We start from the raw sequence: 11,687 nt of genomic DNA, 5'->3' as shown, positions 1-11,687 counted from the left end.
TGCAATGTTATGTAAGCAGAGCATTAAGTAGGACAGTTTGGAAGGATATGAGGAGGACTATATGCTGTCAACTTAAATTGGACTCAGATTGTAAAGAACATTCATTGTCGACAGAGGCATTTGTATTTTCTACAAGAAGCAGATACTATATTTTAAAGAGTCATAGGAGAAGTTATTAAATTTAGACCTGGAAAAGAAGTCAGGGATCACTGGGTCTAACCACAGGTTTGTTATAAACTTGAATGAGAAGAGCAATTTAAAAATTTTCAGCGAGAGCATTTATACTTTGTAAATCTGCAAACGAGCAATGCAAACCAGGATTTGATTTATCATTTTGCTGATAGTCTAGACTTAAGAAAGTGATGGAGAAAATGTTAATAGTTCATATTAAACCTAAAAATATGTCTTGCATTTTTGGAGAGCTGGTCGTTAAATATTTGCCACCATGCCCCTGTTGGACTGTCTAACCTTCTCATTCTACCCATGAAGAAATTAAAACACAGAAAGAGAAGTAACCCAGGGTCATATAGCCAGTAGATGTCAGAGGCAGGATTAGAATCTGTGTCTTCCTGTCTCTGAATCTAGAACCTTTATCAAATGGGTCACCTCGTTTCCTGATTTTACACCAGCTGTTAGTGTCTCTTGTTGGGGGGAGGAGCACATGGTCAGTAGATTTCACCAGGTACTTATAATGAAAAGAGGACCCACACTGTCTGCTGATTTCCACTTGTGTGGCATAAACTCACAGAGGGAGGGATAGAATATGTATACATCATTTACTATGTGCCAGACACTGAGCTAAGCGCTTTACTCATACTATCTTATTTAATCCTCACAACAATCCTATGATGTAGGTGCTGCTATTCTTCCCATTTGACAGTTGAAAAAACTGAGGCAAGTGAAGATGAAGTTACTTGCCCATGTTGCTAGTCAGAGTCCGAGGTTGGATTTGAACTCAAATGTTCTCGATTCTAGTCTGTACTCTATCCAGTGAGTCACCTAGCTCAATGGTCGTCAACATCACCTGTCATGTAGAAACATAAATGACAGTTTCATTTGAAACATTTGCAGATTGATAATGTTTACAAGAATGACCATTGATGGCATTGTCTGTCCCTGTGACTGGATGATGTCTTAATGAGACATTCATTCCCTTCCATTAAACTCTTTGGTTTTTGCAGAAGCATTTTTGGCTGCAGTTGAGAGTGTTTGCAAACACATCTGACTGTTCACAGCATGAGAGTGAGGGTGGGAGGGGTGACCTATGACTGCTGCAGCTGGTTCCTGAAGTGCTCTACCTTTGGTGACTGGTTATGCCTAGACCTCACCTGGAGAAATGGGAGTCTGTCCAAGGGATGAAAAACCGGGAGATTGGAAGGTTCCATCTGAAAGAATCCAGGTGAAAAGAAGGAAAGAAAAGTTTGGATAGAGGTAGAGAGGACACCAGGAAAAGTAATATTGGCATGAATGAATGTTTTGGAATGGGGGAAAAGTGTCCAGTTTTGTACATAGTGGAGCTCAGGGTTGTTATGGAGTCCCAGAGAGCAAACGCATGTGGAAATGTAGAAATGTAAGACTTTATTACACACATGGTTGTTGTTTAGTCATTCCAGGTACGACCCCACTTGGGGTTTTCTTGGCAGAGATGATGGAGTTGTTTGCCATTACCTCCTATAGCTCATTTTACAGATGAGGAAACTGAAGCAAAAACGATTAAGTGACTTGGCCAGGGTCACACAGCTAGTAAGTATCTGAGGCCAGATTTGAACTCAGGATGGTAAGTCTTCCTGATTCCAGGCCTGGCTCTCTATCTACTGAACTACCTGGCTGCCAGTTACGCATGGATAGATGGCTCTAAAACTTTAAATTCTCCTTAATGTAGACGAAACAGGTTTTTAAATCACCCAAAATGGCTTACAATTGCCTTGAGAGTATGATGTTTTGAATATGGACATATCTGATTGTCTAAAAATGAAGTTCTTTTAAAGTAATGAAAGCATTTAGAAATAAGATTTGTGATATGATTTTAGAACTAGGGTTAGTAAACATCTGAGAAGTCATAGAGAGACGGAGTGGGGGGAACTGCAGAAGACTAGACCAGGACACATTTTGTCCTGTTAATTGCTTAAAGAAGAAAAAGTTGAATAATGAAATCTATCGACCAATGAACCTGGTACCAGTCCCTGTCAAAGTTCTATATTGCGCAATTAAACATGTGATTTCAGATTATTTGTAAAAGAAAGGGATTATTACTAGGAGCCAACATAGGTTTGAAGAAAACAGGTTACGTCAATTAACCTTGTTTATTCTGTTGGTAGACCAAGGGATTGGCAAAGGCACAATATATCTTAATTTCAGCAAAACATTTAGCAAAACCTGTCATGAAATGCTGGTGAACTGCATGGATCAAGATTGGCTGGATTTTAAACTGAATTGAATTGAATTAAGCAAGAAGGAGGAGTCTACTGGTATGCCACTGGACTCCATATTTGATGCTGTTCTATTGTTATGTTTATTGCGAGAAAAAATAAAAGAAACATGGTTAATGAGAAATTAAACTCAGTATAACTGAGGAGATAGTATGGTATCCAATTATCCTTAATGAAATCAAATCATTAAAATAAAATCAACTGTATACCAAGGTAATGAATGATCCTGGCTGTGTCACAACCCAGGCAATTCCAAGGAAATCACTTATATCTCAGGTCTTCAGCTTCTATCTCTTTAAAATAAGGTAATTTTACTAGATAATAGCTAATGTTCCTTCAAGCTCTAAGTCTAAGATCTTGAGACCTTGTAGTTGCACATATGATGTGGCTTTCTTACATGGTAACTATCTGCGCCAAATGAATGGAGATTAATGGAAGGAGGTCTCCAGTGTATGTTCTGGGCTCTGTCTTTGGTCCTATCATGTTTAACGATGGTAGCAATGACTTAGATGAAGGTATAACTAGCATGTATGTCATATTTGCAGACAATTTAGAACTGGGAGAAATATCTAATGCACTGGGTTATAGAAATAGTAAAATAAATAAATAATGATGATAAACTGTGCCTATTAAAATAAAAATCCAGCAGGGATAAATATAAAGCCTTATTCTGGGGCTCCAGAGCTTAATTGAACAGGAGTAGGATGAGGGAATATTTTTATACAGAGTATTGACATTAATATTTATTTTCAATGTGATAAGGTATCCTACGGTAGTTAGAGGAGAGATCTGGGATTCCAAAGGTCAGTGCAAAGAGACACAGAATACGCAACAGGGCAGTCAAGGGAGCGGTAGTAACCAGAAGTGAGGTAGCTTTTTGAAGAAAAATACTAACAATGAGAAGGCAACGTGTTCAAGGATTATGGAAACAGGTCTTCTGGAGGACTTGGATAGAACTGGGAGCAAAGAGACTGCCAGTCCCATAGGTTTTAATTGAATTCTTGTCTGCAGGACTTGACATTGGGGGAGGAAGCAAAGAACCTGGTGCTGATAAGATCCATGACCTGTGTAGGGGGTGGGGTTGGGGAGGATATCTGGGGAATTAGTGATTAGCTGACATTCAAACTTCCCATTGGAAAAGGGGCATTTGACCTTTATGGCAGACTTTATTTTGCCAGGTGACTCAAAGGATGTGAACCTCCTTAGCAGCTTTTACTGGGAAGCCACTGAAGTCCTTATATAAGGTACTCCCCATGCTATTGTGATCTTAGAACATAATAACAGAATCTCAGTGTCCAGAATGATAGTCTTGGTCAGTTGGTCACAAGCATTTATTAAGCATTTACTGTCTACTAGGCTTTAGTCTTAAGGGCTGAGAGAAAGACAAAAATGTGTTCCCTACCCTCAATGAACTTACATTTTAAAAGGAGAGATAGAAATAAGTAGGTAGAAATAAGAAGTATAAAAGTCCATGGAAGGCAACCTGAGAACAGCTAGCATACCCAAATGATTGTGTTCAGCTCTCTGCATTATGCTCCTCATCCTTCTTTTAAGAAAGGACAATGACGAGGCCATTTCCAAAGGAGGGTAAGCTAGATGACAAAAGGATTAGAACAATATGTTAGATGAGAATCAGTTGAAGAAATGAGATTTTTTCCTAGGAGAAGAGAAGGCTGGGGATGATGACAGGGCATGATAATTGCCTTAAAATTTATTTTTAAAGTTGTTTAATGAAAGAGGTAGTAGAATTATAAACCTTTAGATTTGGAAGGAGATGTAGAGGTCCCCTGACCTGATGTCACAACAAATGTAGGCATCCCCTCTGCAGCATTGGGGACACGGGGTTCAGTACCTCAAGGCAACCCATTTCTTTTTTAAACATGTCTCATGACAGGTAGATAGTTCAATGAAAAGGGTGCTGGACCAGGAGTCAAGAAGATCTGTGTTCCAATTCAGCCTTAGAAACTAGCTGCATGACTCTGGAAAAATCATGTTACCTCTATATGCCTCCATTTTCTTATTTATAAAAGGAGGATAATAATAGCATTTCCCTCTCAGAGTGAGTGGAAGAATTAAATGAGATATTTATAAAGTGCTTTGTAAATCTTCAAGTGCTATGTAAACACGTCTTCTTGTTGTTATCATTATTGTTAGCGAGAACATTTTTCCTAGTATTGAACCAAATCTGCTTCCTTGTAATTTCTACCTGTTGGCCATGGCTCTGCCCTGTGGAACTGCATAGTATGAGCTAAATCTCTCTTCTACTTCTCCCTTGTTGAAATATCTAGACAGCCATCATTCAACTCCTCAATTCAAAAAGTCCTTTTTAAGAGCTGATTATGAGCCCAACAATTGTCTCTGTCCTGAGGGATCTTGCATTCTACTCTGGGGAGTTGGTGAGGAGGAATAATATTTCTTCTGCTGTCTAAACGTCTTCAGTTTTTCCAACTGTTCTTCATATGACATTTCATGTTCAGATTCTGCACCACCTTAATTGCTATACTTTTGGGGGTGGTATTTTTCACTCTGCGTTTCTTTTAAAAGTATTGAGTACCCTAGTCCCTTCTGGGAAAGTGAGGTGGTAGGAAAATAAAGACACAAGAAGAACTGATCCTGTCCAAGCAAACCAAACCCAAACATGTGAAAACAGTAAAGCATGAATGAAATGCCCATGGAGGGATTATAAGACTAGACTGAACTCCAGTGAACAGAGATTTGGTTCTGGTATACTGAAGTTGTGGGTTTGGTTCCACAGAACCATGGTAAGACAAATAGCACAACAAAGTGAATATGAGTTGCATGATTTATTTTTTTAAGGTCAGAGAAACATGTTTATACTATACTTTAGTCTATTAAATGTGCAATAGTATCATATCTAAAAACTCACATACCTTAATTAAAAATACTTTATTGCTAAAATAGATTCTACCCATCATCTGAGCCTTCAGCAAGTTGTCATCTTTTTGCTGGTGGAGGGTCTTGCCTCCATGTTGATGGCTACTTATGGTTTGGGGCAGCTAGGTGGTGCAGTGGGTAGAGCACCAGTGCAGAAGTCAGGAGGACCTGAGTTCAAATCTCACCTCAGACACTTGACACTCACTAGCTGTGTGACCTTGGGCAAGTCACTTAACCCCAATTGCCTCATCCTGGGGCATCTCCAGTCATCCTGATGAATATCTGGTCACTGGATTCAGATGGCTCTAGAGGAGAAGTGAGGCTGGTGACCTGCACAACACTCCCTCACTCAAAACAAAGTCAAGTGTAAGTCATGTCATTATTTTTCTGATGGCATGGTCTTCTTTGGCAACGAAGGACGAATGCACTGATGGTTCAAGAAGGTGGTTGCTGAAGGCTGGGGTGACTGCGACAATTTCTCAAAATAAAATAGCAATGAAGTTTGCAGCGTCTATTGATTCTTGCTTTCACTTGAACACTTAGAGGCCATTGTAGGGTTATTAATTGGCCTAATTTCAATACTGTTGTGTCTCAGGGAATAGGGATGCTCAGGGAAAGGGAGAGAGATCAGAACAGCTGGTGGGTAAAGCAGACAGAACACACACAACATTTATCAATGAAGTTCCAATCTTATTCGGGCAGAATTTGGGATGCTCCAAACCAAATACTATAATAAAAGCAAAGATTGCTGATCACAGATCCCCATGACAGACATACTAATGATGGGATGCTCCAATCTAAATACTATAGTAAAAGCAAAGATCACTGATCACAGATCACCATAACACATATAATAATGATAATGGTGACGAAAATAATGGAAAAATTTCAAATACAAGAATTACCAAAATGTGATCCAGGGATACCATGGGAGAATGTGCTGTTGGAAAAATGGTACCAATAGACATGCTCCATTTAGGATTGCTACAAACCTTCAATTTGTTAAAAAAAATAAGCAAACAAAAACCATGAAATAATATCTGTGAAGCATGATAAAACAAAGCACCCTAAATGAGGGATGCCTGAGAGCCAATTGCACAGCCTACTAAGCACAGAATTAAGATTTTTCTCTCTGCCTTCATCAGTCTCACTGATCAGATCATGAACAGATGGGAGAAACTGCAGTGATTTTCACTCAAGTTGAGACATATTTTATGGCCAGGTTTCATATGGATTAGAACATTGGTCTTGGAGTCAGGAGAGAATTGGATTTGAATCCTGCCTCCAGCAACTGCTAGCTGCGTGACTGAAGAAGTCAACTCACCTCTCTGTGCCTCAGTTTCCTCATCTGGGAAGTGGGGATAATATTAAAACTTACCTCACAGGGCTATTGTAGATTAAGAACTTTGCAAACTTGAAAGGCTGTGTAAATGTCAACTCTTAAGTTTTGCAATATTTATTGCCTAATGTATACAATAAGTATTAAATGAACATTTGTTGAATGAATGAATGAATGCAGGTAAATTCTTTGCTGTCTCCCTGTTTTTAATAGCGATGGCAAAAAAATCCTCCTAGTGACTCATCAATGATAAATCTTGCCTTGACCTTTTTTGGAGGGGGAGGGGGATACAACATTAGCTCTCTGAATTAAATAACTCCCTTGTTACTGTTATTGTCATATCTCCTTCCAGACTGGCAGAAACCAGGATTGAGAGAAGTTTAAGGAGGATTCTCTGTTAACCACAAAATACTCTTAATTGTGTCTCTTCCTCCAGAGAAGGAGTAATCAAAATTGTAAAGAAAGGTTAATTTAGCTCTTGCTTTGCCTCAGTATGGACTGGATGACAGTAGCATTAATGTGAGAGAGAGCTCAGGATGGAGGAAAGTGGATGACTCTGGAACATCTTCCTTTCTAGTTTTTGTAACAGGCTTCTTTATTTTGTTTAAGGCATTGGAAGTCCCAGAAAACCACATATTCCCTTGTTTTTACATAGGGACACAAATCATTTTTTTAAAGCAGAAGTATCTGCTTTGGAGGCTGTTTGCAATTTCAGATTATTATTATTTTTTTACTGTAACTCCCTTCTTTGAATGTAGTTATTCATGTCTGATACATGCACAGATTACAAACACATTGAAAACATAAATGTATCATGCTTCATCCATATATATATATATACTCCTTGGTTACAGTCACAGTACTTTGTATACATCAGTATTTAATCATGTCTGATTAATTGAATGCCTTCCCCTCCTCAAATTTATGTTTGTGTTTATATAGAGAGAACCATCTCACTGTTCTAAAAGGATGTCTTTCATTATTTGATCTTTAGGAAATGATGGAAATGAATCTTTCAAACCAACTGAAATACACTCACCAAATGATAGATCCAACAGTGCAAATGTAACACCCAAATGTTTCATTTTATTATAAAAAAATCCTAGATAAAAATAAAATTAAATTTATATTATGGTTTAAAGGTTGAGAAACACTCTTTCTCACATTCTCCCATGAAATTATTAATACAGATATTATTATTATTACTATACCCATTTTAGAGGTGAAAAAACTAAGGCTTAGAGTAAGGGTAGGGAACCTGCAGCCTCGAGGCTCCATGTGATTCTCTAGGTCCTCAAGTATAGCCCTTTGACTTAATCTAAACTTCACAGAACAAATCCCCTTGATAAAAGAATTTGTTCTGTAAAACTTGGATTCAGTTAAAAGGCAGCACCTGAGGACCACGAAGGTCACATGTGGCCTCGAGGCTGCAGGCTCCCAACCCCTGGCTTAGAGTGTTAAGGCATCTTACCCATGGTTACCAACCCATTAAGGTGAGTATCCAAATATGTATCTTCCAAATCTTGAGGCAGCACTCTTAAAGGGGTAGTTTAGAATTTCTAACAAGAATGTTTTATATATAAGTACATATCATGTATATGTATAGGAATATACATGTACATACATATGTATATACATATATATGTATGTTTATGTATGCATGCATACAATATACATATAATGTATATATGCATGTATATACATGTATGCATATGCAAATATACGTACATATATATTTCTAGATTGAATATCATGCCTTTAAAATTGATGGTCAGACTTTCACACACTGATATGGAATTATAAAATGACATTTGAGAGTAGAATATAAGCATCTTGAGGATAGGTGCTGTTTGAATTTTGTCGTTGGTTTCCCAGAATATAGCAACCTTCCTAGCATATAGTAGGTTCTTAGGAAATGCTTGTGGGTTTTAAATTATAATAAAAGAAACAGCTTGAATAGGTGAGTGACCATTATGGATAAAACAAGCACAGATTCTAGTATAAAATATAGCTTGATGTTCCAAAAGACTGATTATGAAGTTGAATTTTCTATATATTACGAGGGATTACTGAGACAGTAACAGATATTATCAAGTTTAGCTCATTCCAGGATATGCAAGAGTGAATTGTAATCAACTGTGGTAGGATGAAAAGTGGCAAAGGCAGCTGAGAGACTCATGAAAAGAATTAAGAAGAATCCATCTTTGAGATGAAAGATTGATCCCTAGGAATATCCACCATGTAATGCCTGTCTTATAGGGTGTACAAAATCTGGGCTGGAACAAATCTTGCTAATGAAACTCTATGAAACGAGAATGGAAGCTTTAAATGATAGTTGATCAAAGTATCAGATTTTTAAAGTTATGAATTTTAAAGCAGAGCATAATTATGTCAATTAAATTTAAATAGAATTGATAAAAAAGGGGATGAGATGAGAAAGAGATGAAGAATTCTAAGTTGTTTCAGTGGTTTGTTCAATCAATGGAACACCGAACTCTTAGTATGTGGTGACTCACTATACAAGTCCCAGTTGGAGACAGCCCAACTCATGTCTCTATTGAACTGTTACATCTCTCCATATTTTCCTGTAAATCTTTCACTGAGGATCACCCAATGAACTGTAAGCCTTCTTCCAGGTCTTTTTCAATGTAGCCCTTGAGCAGTCCCACTTTTATTGATCCCCATTAGAATATAAGTTCCTTGAGGGCAAGAACCCTTCATTTTTTCTTTTATCTGTAAAGCCTTAGCCCTTGGCATGGTGCCTGCCACATATCAATTGCGTAATAAATACTTGTCTGTTCATGAAATACAAACTCCTTGAGAGTGGGACTTTCATTTTTGTCTTTGTATAGCCAGTACCTAGGCACCTGACACACGGTATGTGCTTAAAAGGGCTTACTGATTTATTGTCAGTATGTCATGCCGAATATTGGAGAATCATTAAGTAAAACGAAAGAGACAAAATGAGTTTTATTTTTTACGTTGAATTATTTCCTCCTTCATATACTGTGTGTCCTTTCAGCATCTCAGAGCAGCCATTAATGGGCTTATTCCCCAGATACCCAGGTTCCTATTACTACTTACTTGGTTTCCATTACCAGTTCTTGAGAATGTTTGAGTTGGAAATATCAAGACTCATCTGGTAAATTTAGCATCAAAGCAGGTGTGCTCTCCCAAGACATACCTGCAATATTCAGTGCCAGGCAAGTGCTTCAAGTCGTCTTCCCTAATTAAGCAGGATTGTGAGTGAATTCATCCCCGTAGGAAAAATACCTTCATAAACAGGTGCCTTTGCAATAGTTAGGGTTGGTAATGTGACCACATCTCTCTCTGTGTCTCTCCAATTCTGTCTCTCTGTCTCTGTCTCTCTGTCTCTTCTTCCTTCTTTCCTTCTCACTTCTCTCTTCTGTCATTCTCTCTTCATATGCACACATACATATATGTATGCACGTGTAATATTCACACACACGTACACAAATACTTTTTCTTCCTTTCATAAATCTAGCCTGTACAGATTAGTTAGAGTTTGGCATGTAGTAGGTATGTAAATGCTTTTCATCAATTTCTTTTGGTTCAAGACTTTGGCATTTTAAAGTATGTTATAGCAAAGGAGATTTCAAAGTTTATAAAGAATATTTTGCCCCAGAATAAAGGTAGAAATCTCCATTACAACTATTTATATCTTACTTCTCCTAAGAAGATATACTATTCCAATTTCTACACCAGATCTTAAAATATTTCCAAATTAGACCTAATTTGATTGATTTGACCTAGTCATCTCTAGCATCCATTTGTAACATTAATTAGTGAAAGGATAATATGGGGAAAACATGCCAAAAATGAGATGTAGAAATGTCAAAAACCTGAACTGCACCCTCCTTATGATAAACCTTCAGATAATTAGAGGCACTTATTCATTTTTCATTCTTTTTTTATTCTTGCCATAAATAAGTCCCTTCTCGGTTGTATAGGGGAAAGGTGAGAAAGATTTGAAACTAGAAGAGTTAGGTTTCTATGTTTGCTTTACATAACATAGTAAGTTGAACACTGGATTTCAATTCCTGAAGACCTCTGTTTGAATGCTGAATGTCATTTTAGATCCTAAGTAGCTCAATGGTCTTGAGCAAATCATTTAACCTGTCTGAGCCTCAGTTTCCTCATCTCAAAAAATGGAATAACAACAATCATAGTCCCTACTCCATGTTGCTCTTGTAAGGATCAAGAGGGTTAGTATACCTAACATGCTATCAGATATTAACTCACCATACAAATATCAGTTATTATGAATTGGACTGTAGTAATAGTATTCCCTCCAAAAAGGACCAAGTGGATGAAGACTATAGATTGGCCATATTGTGACATGCTATTGGGTGGATCACCCAAACAGCTTGTTCACTGTTATTTATATCTGGAATAGGCAATACAAATGGACCATGATTGGGGACAGGATTTAATTGGAGAGTGGACTGGATTACCTCCAGGAAATGTCAGAACAACTTTAATGACCACAAGTTTCTCCTAGGCACAAAGGGGTATTTTAAAAACCAAACCAAACCACATTTTACCAATGTTGTAAGGTTGTGGTTTATAGAACTCAATAATTCTGGTATTGAAAATGAATGTCACATAAAAATCAAAGGAGTGGAGTTTGGTGGGCATGAACAGGCTGTGACCTATAGCGAGTAAGGAGAACCAGAGAAACATTTGTTACTCCGGAAATGTAGGATAGGAAGAGAAGACAGGTTGGTTCCATGGCAAGAGTAAATATCGGCAGGTAGACAGCCGGAGTACCTTACTTTTTTATTCAGAAAGCTCCCAATATGGAATGAACTTTGAGGATACCATGGACAAGAGTTGCCTAGGATAGACAAGGGTGGGTTGAAATCTCCATTGCTGGAGGGAACACCTCCATTGATAAGATCAGAGATCAACTGGAGGATTTGAATGTTATACTTATTGATACTACTATATCTATTACTCATTTTAAAATTTTCCTCTATGAATTGGGCAGCACATTGAATAGA

Source organism: Notamacropus eugenii, chromosome 6, assembly GCF_028372415.1.
Source record: "Notamacropus eugenii isolate mMacEug1 chromosome 6, mMacEug1.pri_v2, whole genome shotgun sequence".
Lineage (NCBI taxonomy): Eukaryota > Metazoa > Chordata > Mammalia > Diprotodontia > Macropodidae > Notamacropus > Notamacropus eugenii.
This window is presented reverse-complemented; position numbering follows the sequence as displayed.